The 18,883-nt window shown below is 40.1% G+C and overlaps 1 long non-coding RNA gene across 1 annotated transcript; it reads right to left on the bottom strand.

The window, feature by feature from the left end:
• Positions 1 to 3,075: 3,075 nt before the first annotated feature.
• LOC309383681 lies at positions 3,076 to 17,631 on the bottom strand. The gene is made up of 3 exons (XR_014173894.1): positions 17,453 to 17,631; positions 9,174 to 9,343; positions 3,076 to 3,526 (listed from the first exon to the last, which is right to left on the bottom strand). It is a non-coding gene; the product is annotated as an uncharacterized lncRNA (long non-coding RNA).
• Between the last annotated feature and the right edge of the window lie 1,252 nt (positions 17,632 to 18,883).

The following is an 18,883-nucleotide window of genomic DNA, read 5'->3' as shown; positions in this document are numbered from 1 at the left end:
GTGAACTAAAAAGACTTGCATGGCATAGGACATGGTTGAAGAACTGTATTCTCCTACTGTTTCAGTAAGATTTGAGAGAGTGAGCATGTTCCTGTTCCAAAATTAAAGCAAAATTGCTCCAGTTCCCAAAATTAAAACAAAATTGTATGATGGGATCTGGGACCTAAGCAGTGTCCCTTTTCTTCACATCACCTGCCTTCTGTAATAGTCCCCTCACTTCACCCCAAAACTGAAATTTCTTCAACCTTACCATCCTTTAAATAGGCCTTGAAGATGTCATTTTTTTCTTCAGGTGCCATGTTAGGAAGTGTACCTACCATAGGAATTTTACTGGTTGGGATATTGCCTTTAAAAATGTTTTATCTTGTATCTTGTCCACAGTTATAGGAATCTTTTGATTTATAAATAAATGAAGTACCTGATAAATCCTTGCCAAAAAGAATATATACTTTGCTAATTTAAACCTGAACAGGCACTCTATTTTCTATAGATAAGATCTTGGACATTTTAGTCCTTTTGATAATAAGACCACAAATGAAATACCTTTGCCCAAGGAAGGTAATATTGCAGTTGTAGCCCAACAACGTTTCAGGAACTACGATGGGGAAAATATACTATTCCTTGACATTACCTAAATTAGAAGCCACAGTAATGCAGTGCATTATTTACAAAAAAATAACAACAACCATCAAGTCTGAGTCTCAGGATTTATTAGCTTATTAGCTAAATTGAATTTACAATCTGTCAAAGAATGTATTATTTTTCCTATTTACCTGGCTGCATGAAATTGAAGAAAAGAGCAATACTTTCCATTGTGTACTTCACAAATAAGATGTTTTTAGTAGCATATTTGCAGATCCATTATAACAAAAAGTGATGAATATGATAGTGGAATTAATAGAAGTCCAGATTCCTTATAAGCAAGCAATGTTTTCATTGACATGGTGTCACATGCAGGAAAACTAACAACTATAAAGTTCTGTAATCTATTGATTTTGGTTAACTAATGAATTGCTTAATTATCAAATGTATAAAAAAGTAGTATTTAACAGAAGAAGCAATAATGATAAACCACGCACAGTGTAGTTTAAAATCACTTGTATCTAATTCATTGGGATGTTCCATCACATCAGGATTTCTTGGACCAGTTTCAACTCACCTAGAAATTTTCATGCCTTTAAATTAAACATTGCCAATAAAATGTTGGCATTGATGTCCTGGTCGGAGATACTGAATTTATGTAAGGAGATAGATTTAGGAGTTTAGAAGAATGAATGAAGGGCTGATAGTAATATCTGTTGAGCTGTTGCAAATTTTAGATGAGACTAGAAGGATAGGAGAGAATTTAATTTAATCCAAATTTTATGAAAAACAATCAAATTTTCACTTCCAGAAAATACATAGATAAGACCATGTTTGTTTCTTAATTTTGTGATATACTCTAGGGGTATATGTGTGTTTGTGTGTATCAGGGGTGGGTTCCTGCCAGTTCTAACCTCTTCTATAGAAGAGGTTCCACAAATCTACCGTGCCGTTTAGAACCGGTTCCAGCTCCTTCCCCCTGCCTATCGGCACCATGCTTGCCCCGCCCGCCGCTCACTGATTGGCTGGCTCACCAATCGTCCCACCTGCCTCTAAGAGTCCTATCTAAACCTTAAAGTCTTAAAGCTGTCAAGTTTGAACATCCCTGGGGGTTCTTTTCTAAAGGGTTAGGGGTGCAAGGGTCTTGTAACTTGACAGCTTTAATACTTGTGTGCTTCAAATGCCAGAGTTTCTGAGCCAACATTTTGGTTGCTAAGCAAGAGCGTTGTTAAGTGAGTTTCACCACATTTTACACATTTGGCCATGCCCACCCAGTCACATGACTGCCAGGCCACTCCCACTCAGTCATATGGCTGGCAAACCATTCCCACCCAGTCACATGGCCAGAAAGCCACTCCCACAAAACAGGCCACACCTACAGAAGAGGTTCTAAAAAAATTTGAAACCCACCACTGGTGTGTATGTGTGTGTGTGTGTGTGTGTGTGTGTGTGAAATGTAGATAAGGGAAGGCAATGGGGTTAGCAATTAGCGCAATAAGCTATACATTTTAAAAATCTACAAAATGAATATGCTAGGTAAAACTGCATACTAACATAAATTAAATTAAATCCAGTGGGGGGGGCGGAGAATGTAGCTGCGGTTTATCAGAAGAAAATCAGACTTGAGAGCTGGGCAAGCCTGAACTCACAGCCGGAAAATACTCTTTATTCCCCAATCTTCAGATAAAAGTGTATATATTGCAATAGCGAGATGCTTCTTTGCATAATTTTACTTAGCGTGGTAATTGCAATTATTTCTGAGCTGCTCGGACCAGGCAACACAGACCCATACTTTAATTATCATAGCTAAACAACTGCAGTGGTTCAATGTGGTGATGCCTTGAAAGAGTACTTGAAAGCTAGAATTGAAAGCTAGACTGGCAACCGGTGTCTGCATCATGATCATGTTACCTACTAGAAAATGTGACCCTCTTACCAGTTAATCTGTGAACTTTAGTTTAAGTATTGTTTTTAACTTTAACAATCAGAAACTGTTGGAGCCTTGCTATCTGAAAGTCCTCTCTCTCTCTCTCTCTCTCTCTCTCTCTCTCTCTCTCTCTCTCTCTCTCTCTCTCTCTCTCTCTCTCTCTCTCTCCCTCCCTCCCCTCCCCTCCCCTCCCCTCCCTCCCTCCCTCCCTCCCTCCCTCCCTCCCTCCCTCCCTCTCTCTCTCCCTCCCTCCCCTCCCCTCCCCTCCCCTCCCTCCCTCCCTCCCTCCCTCCCTCTCTCTCTCTCTCATTACACTGGACAACAATTTTCCTCCAAAAAGTTTTGATTCTTGAGAAACTTTTGGTGATTATGAGAGACTCCTTCACACTAAACACAAATATAATTTCAGAATGATTGTACCACATAGAACTCTTGAGAAATGTGATGTATTTAATCACACAATGTTTCCAAGACATTGCATGAGTTCAACAAGACTAACAGTGTTTTGCTGCTGATTTTTGTTTGTACTGAATGTCCATTTTGCTGCAGTGCCCAATAATGTCAACCAACAGTGATAGGTTCTAATTGCCCTGATATCGTTTTTCCTTTTTGGCAATGTCCTGGTGAAACATTTCACCACATGAGTCACTGACTTCAACTAAATCAGGGGTGTCAAACTGGCAGCATCATGCACAGAGCATGCCCACCCCACCTCTACAAAGGCAAAAAACCTCACGATACATCACGTGACATCGTGACATGGCAAATTTGACACCCATGACCTAGATTTTCAGGAAAGAAGTCCAAATGTGAATGCAGGAAATGAATCTTCAGTGACATGTTGCACTTCATGATCTTGCATGCTGAAAGAAGGTTGTCAACCCACTAAATGTAATCTGGTGCTCTGAAGTTCCCAAGAAAATTCTCAACAACATCCTCGAATGCTCTCCAGGTGATTTTTTTTCCTGACCACAGGAACAGACTCTTGAACTGCTTCTCATTGATGACATATCCAATCTGTGGACCAATAAAAACACTTTCCTTAACCTTGGCATCAGTTATTGTTGGAAACATCTGTCTCAAGTCATGAAAGTATCACCTTTCTTGTTTCTTCTCTTTCACAAAATCTTTGAGTTTCATGCGAAGTGGAGGCAAAAAAAATCTTGATTGGGTCAATAAGTGGTTCTTATACCACATGTTACTGTTCTGGAACCAAATTCTTTCAGAATGGCAATTTCTCTTTAATGTAATGCAACTCTCCTACAAAACTGTCCCAGTTGCATATGTAACAACAGTACTTGCTACATCCAAGTTACATTCCAAGCAGCAGAGCCACTACTTTTAGATCTCCACAAGTATTCCAGTTGTACTTGGTGAACTGGATGTGCTTCAATAAAAGTCCCATGTTTTTGTATATTTCTTTCATGTGTACAGCATAGCCAATACATACTAAAGAGTGTATTTTCCAAAAACAGAAGATTTCTATAGAATGGTACATGATAGATTAATTACAGGTTATTTTCACAACTAGCAGCCAAAAAGCTTTAAGACAGACCCAAAAGTGTTCAGGAAGCAAAATCTTTGTTGTCCAGTGTTATGAGCCTGCTTAAACATTTATATATGCAAGAAATTCTAATTCTAATTGTTTGAGGAGAAGGAACAAGAGCCAGTTTGGTGCAGTGGTTAAGACATGAGGCTATCTTGGTCTTTGTTTTCTGAAGAGGTAAAAATATAGCCTTTTCAACAGTTTTACAGATAGTTTCATTGTGCATTATTGATGTACTACGTGAATAATACCTATTATTTATGTACTTGTTTTAGTCTGCATTGTTTTTAATTATATTTTAATTGCCTTGTCAGTTTGTTTTCATATTTTTGCTGTTGACTGCTTGTATAATGAAATAAAATGATACACCATCCATTTAATATTTAATATTTTTTTAAAAAAAATATTGACAGAAATGAATGGATGGATGAATGAATAAATGAATGAATGAATGAACAAACAAAATTCTCATACACCGGGTACAGGTAGAGTCACCTATCCTTATGGAATGCTTAATGTCAGCCTCGGATGGTAGTGCACAGAAGGTAATAATATGTACCAAAAAAAGAGCATCTTATATGGGCTGTTCTTGAAAAAGGTCCAAAATTACAAATGGTGCAAAATATAATTACCATGTCGCTGGGTGATACAAGGTACTGTACAGGAATCATGTGATGCCTGTATTTTTAAAAAATCGCACCATCAACAGCTGCCTATCAAGCACTATTTAAAGTGCATCTTAATATCCACTACTATGTCTTAATGTTCAACTTTGACCAACTTTCAATTAGTGACTTAAATCAATGGGAAAAATATTTCTGAAGTTAATAATAATAATAATAATAATAATAATAATAATAATAATAATAATAATAATAATAATAATCTTTAATTTATAGACCGCACCCTTTCCTAAACAGGACTCGGGGCGGTGTACAGTCATGTTAAAACAATGTAAATACAAAAATATGGGTAGATATACATAAATAGACGGAGGAGGTAAGTTGTGCACTGTACAATAGATTAAAATTCGAATATAAATTAAAATTACCCTTAAAAATTACCCCAAAATAAGGTTTTTGCCAGGAGGTTGAAAGTGGGACTATAAAGCAGCCAGGCCAGCTAATTGGAACAGGTGGGTCTTAAGTTTCTGACGGAAGGAGCGGAGGTCGGTAGTAATTCTAATATCGGGGGGGAGGTCATTCCAGAGGGTTGGGCCCATCACAGAGAAGGCTCTACTCCTGGGCGCCACCCATTGACACTGCTTAGTGGACGGCACCCGGAGGAGTCCCTCCCTGTGGGAGCGGATTGGTCGCAGGGATGTATGAGGTGAGATGCGATCCCGCAGGTAACTTGGTCCCGTGCCATGAAGCGCTTTGCCCACAACTGTCAGATACTCAATTATTGATTTGACTCCCATTCTTCCATGGCTGATTTTTTATTAAGGTTGGTTGTAATAATTTCCTTTTGTATTATTCTGCATACTTTTTTCTTGTACTTAAGTCCACCTGAATGTTAGAATAAAGAAAAACACAAGGTATAAATTCAATAATAAATAAGGTGAATAAATAAAACTTTTCCTCTCCAAGTATGCTGACCTGGAGAACTGCTCCCAATCTCTGTTTCAAAGTGAAATGCACCAAGGATACCTTTCTATAACAAGAACATAAATTGTAATTTATACTGATAATGAACTTGGCATATGAATGCTGTATTTTCCATTATGAAATCTGAGCCTATAAAAGCAGTAAAGCATTGGTACACAACCTGTCGACCTGCATATATATCAACCCTGAAGATGTGGTAAATACCTCAGCACATCGGTCCAGAATATAAGGTGGATATTAGAGAATTTTTGAGGAGAGAAACCTCATAATGGGTAAGGATTTTCTTTTACTAAAAATCATCCTTTGCAAATGTGGAATGACTTGCTAGCTACATCATTCTACCTGAAGTAACTTGAAGGATTTTCACTTGCTTGCTTTTGGAGGTGGAGCAGTAAGAAGAGGGAAACAATCATATTTAAATAAGGTATCATAGTTAAAGATACCTTCCTCTTCTATAGGTAAAGGTTCCCCTTGTACATAAGTGCTAGTCATTCCTGACTCTAGGGGGTGGTGCTCATCTCCGATTCAAAGCTGAAGAGCCAGCACTGTCCTAAGACGTCTCCATAGTCATGTAGCTGGTATGACTAAACACCGAAGGCGCACGGAGGGCTGTTACCTTCGCACAAAAGGGGATTCCGATTTTTCTACTTGCAATTTTCGAATTGCTAGGTTGGCAGAAGCTGGGGCAAGTAATGGAAGCTCATTCCGTTATGCGGCGTTAGGGATTTGAACCACCAAACTGGCAACCTTTCTGATCGACAAAGGTCAGCAGTTTGGCGGTTCGTGTTCCTCTTCCTCTTCTATAAGTCAAGCTATATCCAAAGTTTGGTTCAGACTGGGGTGGGTGGGTGGAGGGCAATGAGAGTGGATTCATGCTATTTAATATAATAGACTAACTTTTTAGAGTTAGTTTTCTATTTCTGGTACTATGCAAGATTTGCACCAATCATCTGTTTCTCAGATTCATTTATTCTCCTTATGAACTTTTATTATTTCTAGAGAGAAAAACAGTGTGTCTGCTGACCTCAAGTAGATGTGTAACTAAAGACTCAATGCCATTCCATCCTCAGTCTTGTTCCATCCATCATACCCTCTTTGAATGTCTATGGAGAGTCTCAGTCATCCAGGTCACGATTGTCCCAAAAGGCAACTGGATTTACTTGGGGTTTTTCTTCCTTAAAAAAATTTCACTTCTCATCCAAGAAGCCTCTGATTGAATGGTGGGGAATAGAACTGCAGTCCCAATAAAGTTCTACACCCATTTGAACTCTGATTCAGGTGACCCTGAGGATAAAGATAGCCCCACCCACCCCCTCCAAGTAGCCTCAATCACTCTCAGAGAGCTGATGCCCAACCTTCAGAGTGCTAATAACCAGATGACTGCAAAGAATATAAATCCTTCTATTCCCCAATATTCAATCCGAACTCAAGAAGCTTTTTGGATGAGAAGTGAAATGTTTTCAAAGAAAGAAAAAAAAAACCAAGAAGGTCCAGTTCCTTGAAAAGACCCTTTGAGACCCTCTTTGAATCTTTCATGAAGTTAGAAAAATGATTCACAAAGAAAAATGCAAGGAGGGGGGAGGGGAGGATGGCTCTAAAATTAAATTATCCCTTCTGAGATCAGAGTTGCCCCCCGATGCTTGAAAGAATGAAAATAATAAACCCTACGGTTTCTGAGATGCCATATAAATGCTCAGAATGTTCCTTCTATTACAGCATTCACACCACAATCTTCATGGTGTTGTGTGATGCTATTACAATTTTTTAAAAAAAAATTCTTTGAATCTCTTGCTACTGTTTAAAGATTGAATAAAATGTGAAAAGATAACAACTCTGTCACATGAAACACTTTTATATATACAGAGATACATACATAGGTCTATTTATATTGTAAGGGTGGCTGAAGAGAGACATGTAGAGTTTTATGTAAAGAAAAGTTATGCGTATAAGAATTTGCTCCCACACTTACTGCCTTTTTTCCCTTCATTCGGTGTCTGTGTGAACGCGCTTAAAGTCCCCACCTCACCTCCCCCACACAGAGGAACATCAGGATCCTCTATGTATAATTTTTATTGTCATATATAGAGTGATAGTTGAGGGTAAGGAGCTGAAACAATATTTTATGAAAGTATCATGTTGAAGTTTCTGCAGGTTTCAAAATATTTAAATATGTAAATTCCAATGAAGAGATTTCAGATATTTTTTGATAGCCTAATGATTTTAAGCATCTCATTTCTAGTCAAACACTGACAAAAGATGTGCAGATTGCAGTGTGAGATGGTTTCTATGGTTACCGTTGTTTCCTAGCAGTTTAGTGACATCTTTTGTGAACATTGGCTGCTTCACTTATTTGTCACTAATGTATGTGTAGAACTATAGTTAATAGCCTTGGGCGGACAATTTCTCCCCCCTCCAGAATGGCTGTATTGTTTTTTAGCAGCATTTTTCAATAAGGTGACAATGAAGAGAATACTAATGGTATGTATGGTATTTTAAGATGTCAACTTTTCAATAAAATGGTGATGAAAATTTTGCATTTCAGTTAATAGTTAAATATTCATGAATTTTCACAGCACGATCAAGCAGGCGAAAAATAAACTGTATAATGTGTAACACTAAACATCATAAATTCATGCTCTTTACAGAAAATCTATTCACAACTGTTCAATAAAAAAACCTTTTTTGCGTTTAAACCAGCTTGTGATAAATTAAAGGTATATAAAGTCATTTCCAATCAATCAGAAATAATGCAGCCCAGCATGTTTACAACGTAAAGAAAAATACACCTGGGAAATAAATGGTACTTTTTGTCATTGTAATTTATAATGACCATTGGGGGAAGAATATAATAATATTTTGGCCTTTGTATGTGAAGGCATGCACAAATGTGTACACTTACAGATACAGGGACATACACCCACTCAGAGGAAATATTTTTATTCAATCAACATACTGCTTTGGCAATCATTCTTTATATTTAGAAGTGACAGAATTAAACACTGAAAAGTACAGGAGCAATGTTAGAGCACATGATACATCTGTATCAGCTGCTTCTAACCTGATGCCCTTCGTGTGTGTTGATTGGAAAACTATGGAATTTGTATTTCAACGTATGTGGAACACATAAATGGTTGAGGGGTCCTTGATGCTCTCTGAGCTTGGTTGTTTTCTTTCATATGTTTCATCACCCAAACAAGGTAATATAATCAGTACCTCATGTAGCACTGATGATGTTACCTAGTTTGGGTAATGAAACGTCTGCAAGAAAACAACCAAGCTCAGAGAGTATCAAGGACCCCTCATTTCAATCCTGAGCTACAAATATTCTCCTTTATTGGTACATCAGTGGATGGGAAAATATAGGCCAAACCATTGGTAGTGCAGTGCTTATACACTGTTTTAAAACTAGTACTCCACTGTGGGTTTAAAGGAAAGCAAGAATTTCATATGATCAATATTCTATTTCTACTTTGCTTTTAGTATTTATTATTGATAACTACTTAAATCCTACCTTAAAGATAAACACTGTCCATAAATGGCTTGCAAGTAGTATAAATCAAACAATCCGTATTATTCACAATGAAATGCAGAAGCAAATTTTCAGGATCCTTCCCATGGTTAGGAAGAGGAATGTCCAGCTCAGGAAACTTCAATGGTATTTGTCACTTGCTTTTCTTCATCCTTCCCACAGGGGGAGAAAGGGAAAGAAAGGGAGAGCAATTTAAAATGCTTACAGAGTGAAGAGACTTCAGGTGAAACTTCTACTTTGTTCCCGGATGCAGATAATAAGAGACAAAGCAATCCTAACAAATAAAAGAAAAAGTGTGAAAGAGGAGCTGCTAGATTTGTCTCCAAACCCTCTCCAAGATTTGCAGGATTGCAACCAAGCAAGTCTTAAAAGAAGTCAACTGCTCTCCAAATGCTTTTGACAATCGTCCATTGCAGCCAATGGCAACAAAATTTGAAGCTGTCATTCAAAGTGTGTGGAGCATGCCCCTGCTTTGCAAGATGTATTGTTTCCCTTGCAATGCAAACACTTGCATCTCGACAGAATTGCTGCCTTTTCCAAGATGGTCATTCCAGGAGCAAAAGCATAGTACATCAAGACACAAGGTCTGGAAGACTGCTAGATATGAATTGCTGAAAATCCTCCAAAAGCTTCTTCTGTACTTTGATTGCTAAGAGTCAAGATCATCACATTCACTCTGAATCAACTGCTCCCATCATTGCTTGATCAATCACCTCAGCAAAAATTTGGAACTACTTACATTATTTTTCAATTCTATGGGTACTTTTAAGCCCCAGCTGAAAAGGTGTCTATTTTAAAGTAGTTGCCCTTATAACTTTTATAAGCTGCAATATCCTGTGTCAAGATAGCCATGTTTTCTTTCCTCTCACCAGTGAGTGAACAGTCTTCACTGGGACTCCATATTCTGCAATGTAAAAGTCATATAAGGTGAATGACTGACTGCTGGGAGAACCAAGACTGGGAAAAAATAGATTTTCTAAGAACTTGCATCTTTCCTCTCTTTCTTTCCTCTCAGGGTGGGAAGGTAGACCAAGAATATCTGGAATATAAAATGAGAGCACATATTTCGCAGCAGAGATGTCCAACTCAAAGTTCTGGTGTCATGTATGGCCTCTACAAGTCATGGTAGGACCTCAATTGCCCCTTGAAAGGTGCTGTTGAGTTCTAATTTTTCCTTTGGCAGAATGGAGAAATGATGAAATGCATGTTATGAATGTATAATCATTGTTACAGTATAGTTACAAAATGTTAATTATTAACCATATTGATGTTGCAATTAAATTAACTTATAATTTCTTTCCCATGACCACCTCCGATTTTTGGAGTATATGGGCCCATGGTCTGTAAAAAATTCTTACATAATTCTTTTTTGTTAATGTTAATCTCATGGTGGTCAAAGACTGTGCTTGAGCATGCTGTCTTTTATTGCCTAGTAATTTAGTTAATTAACTGCAGCCTCCCTAGTTTTCCAGGTCTGAAATACCAAAGGAAAATACCATGCAGGGGGTGGCATGGACCCTTAGAAATAGAAAGCCAGAATAGGTTATTTGTGTGGGCTATTAGATCTCAAGATTTTTTAAAAAAACAATAGCATACTTGCATATTAATTTATATATTAAATGGCCAATTAACTTGGGTTATTTGTAAAAAAAATATTAATATTTTATTGACTAGGGCAGTGATGGCAAACGCTTTGCATGCATGCACGCACCTATCTGGGACACAAACTGGAAGAGGAGCTGCCCAGGGGACATGCCGGAAAACGAACTTCCAGCCAGCAAGTCTTCCGGTCACTGCCATGCATGCACACATGCCAATCAGCTGGCTGGTGCGCATGTTCACGCAGGAAAATGGAAGATCAGCTCTTCCAGTTTCTGGCACGGCCACATGCACAAAGGCCAGCTGATCGCCACATGTGCATGTGCATCAGAAACCCTGAAGAGGAATGGGCGATGCTGCATGTGCCAGGCAACATGGCTCCATGTGCCACTTTGGGCATGCCTGCCATAGGTTTGCCATCATGGGACGAGGCCTTAAAGATCTCAGGCTCTTTGAGTTTGATTATTTCTTGCTTTCAGCCATGTGCAATGCCATTTTTTAAAACAAAAACATTTCCTTTCTTTGTATAGTAAATAATATAAACCCATTCAGATCAAAGTGTCAAACTCAAGGCCTGAGGGCCAGATCTTGCCCACAGGGTGCTTAGATGTGGCCCATGGGGCCACACGGGAAACAGTGAAGGACCAGCTCGCAGTGCTCTGCCAGTGAAAACGAAGCTTGGGTGGGCCACAGACAGCCCTGCCAAGCTCTGTTTTTGCTGGCAGAAGGTTGCAGGAGGCCATCACAGCCGAAAATGGAACTCAGGAGTTCCATGCTTTTGCTGGCAGAGCTCTTGGGCCACCACAGACACACACACCCTGACATGAGTGATAGTGAGCTGGCCATGCCCACCCAAGCCACACCCACCCTAGCCTAAAATCAAACACAACCCTGATGTGGCCCTCAATGAAATCGTGTTTGACACCCTTGTTCTAGATGAATGTTAAGAAAACATGCATTAAAGATAAGAGCAATTTGACAAAGAGACTAATTATTGAAGGGCATGGAAAAAGCTTAACTATTTTGGTGATTTTTTTTGTTTTGGATTTTTGCACAGAGATGGGACTCAATAGATTAAGAGCCCCTTGTAACCTTGGATGGATAGATGGATGGATGGATAAGTGATAGATAACATTGAAATTCATTTGAAAATATATCCTCTAGATTTACGTCAACAAGAATGTGTTAATTATATGTTTTAACAGACCTTCCGCAATGTAATGCAAAATCCAATTAAAAGACAATAATAAAGTATGTTGCTTACACATAAAAGGTGGAGGGATTACCTTGCTAAAAAAAGAAACAGTTGAATCTTCAAATAGTAATAATTTTGCTATTTTGAGAAAAAAGCACATTTTTTTCAGCAATAATCTTTTAATGATGAGAACTGAAGTGCATTTTGTTTATTCATACTATTTCTATAGTCACCCAACTCAAGCAAGTGACTCTAGATGGCTATAGAAATTGAAAGTGACTCGTTGCATCAGAAATCTTTTTATGGGCAGGAAACTAAAATAAAATGAAAATTAATGTGACAAAAGCACCAATGTCAGCAATCTCATCCCTGAGAGCTCATGAAACAGAGGCATTTGCATTGGAGATTGCATTATTTTGTGTATCCCAAATATCTACAAACCATGGACTTTATCTGGAGGTACAAAATGTTAATAGCAGGTTCCCAGCTACTCAGCTGATTTAAACAGCAGGGAAAATGAACGGGCCTCTTCTGGAAGCCATGGTTTTCCTACTTGTGATACGTATTATCCTATAATGTTTATATGAATGGAAAATGCAATGTTCATAAATGCCCGTAGAAATTCTCCACAGTCTTTCCTCTTTGAAGTCTCAGTTTATTTCTAGCAGCTTTTATTAGTACTACATATTTTTAACAGTTAATGCCTGTTTTTAAAAAAATATTCTTTCAAAAGAGCAGACATATTTCATAAATAATAACACATTTGCATTATCAGTCTTTAAATGATTTCAAAATATAAAACTAGTATGCTTAAATGTGCTTAAATGTGATCTGGGGAGAAATGGTTCAGTGCAAATCATCATATCATCATCATCCAAATGGAATTGGTGATCGGTGTTTATAAATGCTACTATGGAATGTATTGCTGATTTACTCTATTTCTTTGATGGGCAAACAAAACCTCATAATGCTATTCCATGAATGCATAACCTAAGGAATGGAGAGGATAACCAGGCCCACAAGCTGAGGGACTTAATGGCACTACTATAGATCAGAAATTAAGGTTGTGCAACCCAGCTGCCTCCATTTTTAGAACAAAGGGTTAAAAGAAACCTCTGGTTTCTTCTGACCCAACCTGATGCAGAATCCTACAAAATATTTTACAGCAAAACTATCTCCATTCTGTTAGAAAGCCTCTAGTGAAGGACAGCAATCCTTCCATCTATTTAAAAGTTATCTACTTATTTCCTTTTCTGAAAATAGGGGTAATACCTGCTCTCCTCTTTATCTCATTAAGTTTTGCTGGTAACCTAATATATAGCCCTGGAGATAAACATTCCTTTAAATTAGCTAAATCTTCCTTAGCCTCTTCTTCTCTATTCTGAGCTTCAATGCTTCCTACCACTAGTGGCCCAAGACTAACATTGTTTTTCACAAGTCATACTTAAAATACTATTGACATTCTTCTCTCTCACTATCTCCTATTCCCAATTAATTCCTTTCCCTTCACTATAGCCTCTTTGCTTTTCCTTCTGTTCCTAACTTACCTGAAAAGACTTTTGTTATGGTTTCGGGCACTTCCCACAAGCCTCACTTTAGCTTTCTGGCACAATTCCCCACAATATTTGGTGACAGTCTGTTCTTTTTAGTTCTTTATACAAATAGGAGAAATCAAATCAATCTTTAATAAAAAGGACAGAACAGGCACCAGAGTCTTTAAGAAAGTAGGAGAAACTACAAGATATTTAAAGAGAAAGTATATATACATCTCTACGAGAATCAAAAGGGGGGGATAGGACCTTTAAATTGATGTAAGAGAACATAAAAGGTTAGTATGTGGAAGATTAAGGCAGAAATCAAAGGGTTTTTTTAAGCTCATAGAGGTCTTGATAACCCCATTGATCTTAACAAATAACTATCAAGCTTAGTATCCTTCTTTTTCATAGAGCCTGACTTGTCTCTAGGAAGCCACAAGAGGAGAATAAAGGCATATCCCCAGAGGTGCTTTTTCAAAAGGCAAACAAAATGACTTTGTTTTTCCTTGAGGACATTTTGCTTCTTATCCAGAAGCTTCTTCATTTCTGACTGAATGGAAGAATTTATATTCCTTGCAATCATCTGGTCATTAGCGCTCTCCCTGAGGCCACTCGGGAGTTTATGTGTGCTCTCAGTGTCACGTGACTAGTGCAAAAGGGTGTGGAACCTTCTTGGAACTGCTGAAAGGACTGTGTTGTAAACAGGAAATAGGTATGTTAAAAGAACACTGTTAATGTAGATAGCCAGTTGCCTTTTGAAAAAGCACCTTTAGTGCATCCATGACCGGGATAACTGAGAATCTCCATAGACAATAAAGGCATATATTGCAAGCAATATTAACGCTTCCCCAAACTCTTAGTGATGGGGGATTTTAACCTGCCATCGGTGGGAGAAGCATCTGAGGGGGTTCGGGAGTTCATGGCTTCCATGACAGCCATGGACCTGACTCAATTGATTCAGGGCCCGACACACGAGGGAGGTCACACCTTGGACCTTGTTTTTGTCTCTGGCCAGTGGTTGAGTGATCTGGGAGGAGGGGACTTAACCATCACTCCCCTGTCATGGTCAGATCACTCACTTCTCCGACTTGACTTCCCTGGTGCTACCCCCCGCTGCGGGGAGGCGGAACCGGAAAACACTAGATGGTTCCGCCCCAGGCGCCTAATGGAACCAGAGAGGTTCAGATGGAGCTTGGGCCACCTTCTGTAGCCCTGACCCGCCCTCGGGTAGAGGACCTGGTGGTCGCGTGGAACAATACGACTACCGGGGCCTTGAACCGGGTGGCGCCTTTGCGGCCTCTCCGGCGGCAACGATCCACCCTGGCCCCTTGGTTTACCGAGGAGCTAAGGGTGATGAAGCGCCGCAAGAGATGCCTAGAGAGTCGTTGGAGATCCTCCCGTTCCGAATTTGACCGAACACAGGTACGAGCCCATTTAAGGACGTACCTTGTGGCACTGAGAGCGGCCAAACGTCAATATTGTGCCGCTCTCATTGCATCCGCAGAAAACCGCCCTGCCGCCCTGTTTCGGGTGTCCCGCTCCCTCCTGTTTCAGAGGCCACGGGAGGCCCCTTTACAGGGTAGGGCAGAGGAATTTGGGTAATACCTGCAGGATAAAATCGCTCAAATCCGGAAGGATTGGGTCCCTTTCAGTGGCCCAGTGGAGACGTCCATGGCGAGTCTTGAGAAATCAATCTGGGAGGAGTTTGACTTGGTTGCCATCGAGGATTTGGACAGAATGCGTGGACGACTGCGACCTACCACATGTTTACTGGACCCGTGCCCCTCCTGGCTTGTACTGGCATCCTGGGAGGTTACACGAGACTGGCTCCTGGGCCTAGTGAATGCTTCATTGAGTGAGGGGTCTCTTCCGGCCGCCTTGAAAGAGGCGGTGGTGAGGCCCTTGCTCAAGAAGCCTTCCCTGGACCCTACGGAGCTGGCCAATTATCGTCCTGTCTCCAACCTTCCCTTTTTGGCGAAGGTTGTAGAGAGTGTGGTGGCTTATCAGTTTCCACGACATCTGGAGGAAAATGATTATCTAGACCCGCGCCAGTCCGGCTTTCGCCCCGGGCACAGCACGGAGACGGCCTTGGTCGCGTTGGTGGATGATCTCTGGAGGGCCAGAGATAGGGGTTGTTCCTCTATCCTGGTCCTATTAGACCTCTCAGTGGCTTTTGATACCATCGACCATGGTATCCTGTTGCACCGGCTGGAGGGGTTAGGGGTCCGGGGCACCGTTTTGCGGTGGTTCAGCTCCTACCTTTCCGGCCGGACGCAACGTGTGTTGGCAGGGGAGCAGAGGTCGACCCTAAGCCCCCTTACTTGTGGGGTGCCACAGGGGTCGGTCCTCTCGCCACTCCTGTTCAACACATACATAAAGCCGCTGGGTGAGATCATCCGTGGGTTCGGGGTGGGATACCATCTGTACGCTGATGATACTCAGCTGTACATTTCCACCCCGAACCACCCCAATGAGGCCGTCGAAGTGATGTCCCGGTGTGTGGAAGCTGTACGGGTCTGGATGGATGACAACCGACTCAAGCTCATCCCCTCCAAGACGGAGTGGCTGTGGGTTCCGGCCCCCCGGTTCAACCAGCTAACCCCATCCCTGGCCATCGGGGGCGTACAACTTGCCCCCGTGGAGCGGGCGCGCAATTTGGGCGGCCTCCTGGATGCCCGGCTGTCCATGGATGACCATGTGACAGCCGTGGCAAAGGGGGCGTTCCACGAGGTTCGCCTGGTGCGCCAATTGCGCCCCCTACTGGACCGGGACGCCTTGCACACAGTCACTCATGCACTGGTGACGTCTCGCCTGGACTACTGTAACGCTCTCTACATGGGGCTTCCCTTGAAATGCACTCGGAGACTGCAGTTGGTCCAGAATGCGGCCGCGCGGGTAATTATGGGGAGTACAAGGTACTCCCATGTGACACCGTTCCTGCGCGAGCTGCACTGGCTTCCTGTGGTCTATCGGGTGCGTTTCAAGGTCTTGATAACGATCTTTAAAGCGCTCCATGGCTCAGGACCTAGATACCTGCGGGATCGTATTCTGCCCCATACATCCCTGCGACCAATTCGCTCACACAGAGAGGGACTTCTCCAGGTGCCGTCCACCAGACAGTGCCGAGGGGCGGCGCCTAGGAGCAGAGCCTTCTCTGTGGCGGGCCCAGCCCTGTGGAATGACCTCCCCCCGGATATTAGGATTACCTCTGACCTCCGCGCCTTCCGTGTAAAGCTCAAGACCCACCTATTCCAAGTAGCTGGCCTGACTCAACCATAGTTTGATCATATCGCTCCTGACGGGTTTTTTTTTTAAATTTTGTGATTTTATTTAGGGGATTTTAAACTGTGATTTTAATTGTTTCCATCCATCTGTCTACCTCCTCCACGTATATATCTATTTTGTGTATGTATTGTCCATATTTTGTATTTTATATGTTTTTATTGTACGCCGCCACGAGTCCTTCGGGAGAGGGTGCGGCTAACAAATATTATTATTATTATTATTATTATTATTATTATTATTATTATTATTATTATTATTATTATTATTATTATTATTATTATTATTATTATTATTATGAAAGATTTAGATGGTTTCTTCCTTGTTCCCCATTCACCTCTCAAGTTCTGGGAGATCCCATTCCCTTGTCTACTTCAGCTCAAACTCTTAACTGAAAGTCTTACAGCTTAGCTAGAGAAACCTTCCCCAATCACATGTCCTCCAGTCATATTGGATCAATTTCCATGAGCTCTCAACTGGTATACAATAGAAGGTTTTATACACCTTGTAGTTTGGTTGGTTTTGAGAGAATGAGTTGTAGGCATCCCCTAGTTATTTATTAAACTAAATAATAAACCATTAAATAAAAAATAAACTTAATAATAAACTTAAAGTTATTCCGTAGAATTGTAAAGCAAACCTCAGCTTACTTTGATGCTTCATGGGTTCATACATCACATTTGATTAACCCCAATTTATTGAGCTAATTCTAATTAGCTGGCTTCACACAACACATTCAGTCAGAAATTTACAAGTCACAATTGTTTGATTTGCCCACCACACAAGCCACCCCTATGTTGTTCTTATAACGCAGGGCTATAAAGCATTTGCCCAGAGGGTAACGTAAGAATAGAGCTGATAGGAGTAATTTACATAGGAGTGTAAGGGGAGGGAGCATTCCCCTTCCTTGCTTGCTAATATTTTTCTTTGCTTAGCACTACATTTAAAGGAATATTCACAATTTAGAGAGAGGGGAGTAATTAATATTTCCAGAACTAGGAGATAAATAGTGGGTTTATCCTTGGGGGAAAAAAAACTTGCAAATCAGTCAGCATTTTGAAATCAAAGAAAATATAAGAATAATTTAACATAATGGGAAGCAAAAGACCAGTATGCTTCTTTATCATCACAAATTTCTCTCTTGCTCCACCCCTTTCAGATGAGATAGGTTTTTTCCTTTCTTCCCCCCCCCCCCCTTAATGCTATGTTACAGAAAATGGCATCCCAGTTTGAGCTGCAAGTTGTTAAATACATTTGATTTGCCAAAACACAAGAGAGCTAATTAACTTGTGCTGAAGAAGCATAATTTATTATAACAAATTAAGGGCATTTTTTTTTTAAAAAAATTGTTCTTCCACAGTGAATTTCAATGATCACTCACTCAAAATGAGGAGGTACAACATTCCTTGTGTTTTTAGTACCATATTAGCAATCTAAACTGTAAATATAGCAGTATGGTGAGGGCAACCCACACAGAAAAGGCATATTTATATAGCAGGATTTTTTTCCTCAGACAATTCCCTTTGTATTGCTTCTTTTTTTTAAAAAACATAAGAGTCCAGCTCAGTTACTAATTTATCTTATTCCATTTGTCTTCCTTATTATTATACCACACCAATAATGTTTAAGCTATAATATTTTAACACAGTCACAAAATGAGGATTAATAAAAGAAACAGGTTTAAAAATATTATGAGCATCTTTAGAGGCCTTAATCGATCGAGCACAAAAAATAGCTTTTAAAAGATGAACATATTGTTCTCTACTTCCTTGTCCAGATATAAATATTGGGATACTTTCCCCCCTTCTATGCATGTCTTCAAAGCTAATTTACTAACAGGAATGAAAGGTTCACATAAAAGTAGAGAGAAGGAGTGTTGTCAAAGTACAAATAAAATGAATTTGATCTCCTAGAATCCCCTAATCAACTTGGCCAGTGACAATGTTTCTGCAGTATCTGTAACGTACCAAATTGGGTACATCAGCTATGATTCTTCCCTTACTTTGCTTTTTTTTTCCCTTTCAGATATCCTACCTCCATTTTCTTCTAGAGAAAATGCAAGTTTGCCACAGAAATACAGA

Source organism: Natrix helvetica, assembly GCF_964273705.1.
Source record: "Natrix helvetica genome assembly, chromosome: 1".
NCBI lineage: Eukaryota > Metazoa > Chordata > Lepidosauria > Squamata > Natricidae > Natrix > Natrix helvetica.
This window is presented reverse-complemented; position numbering and strand designations above follow the sequence as displayed.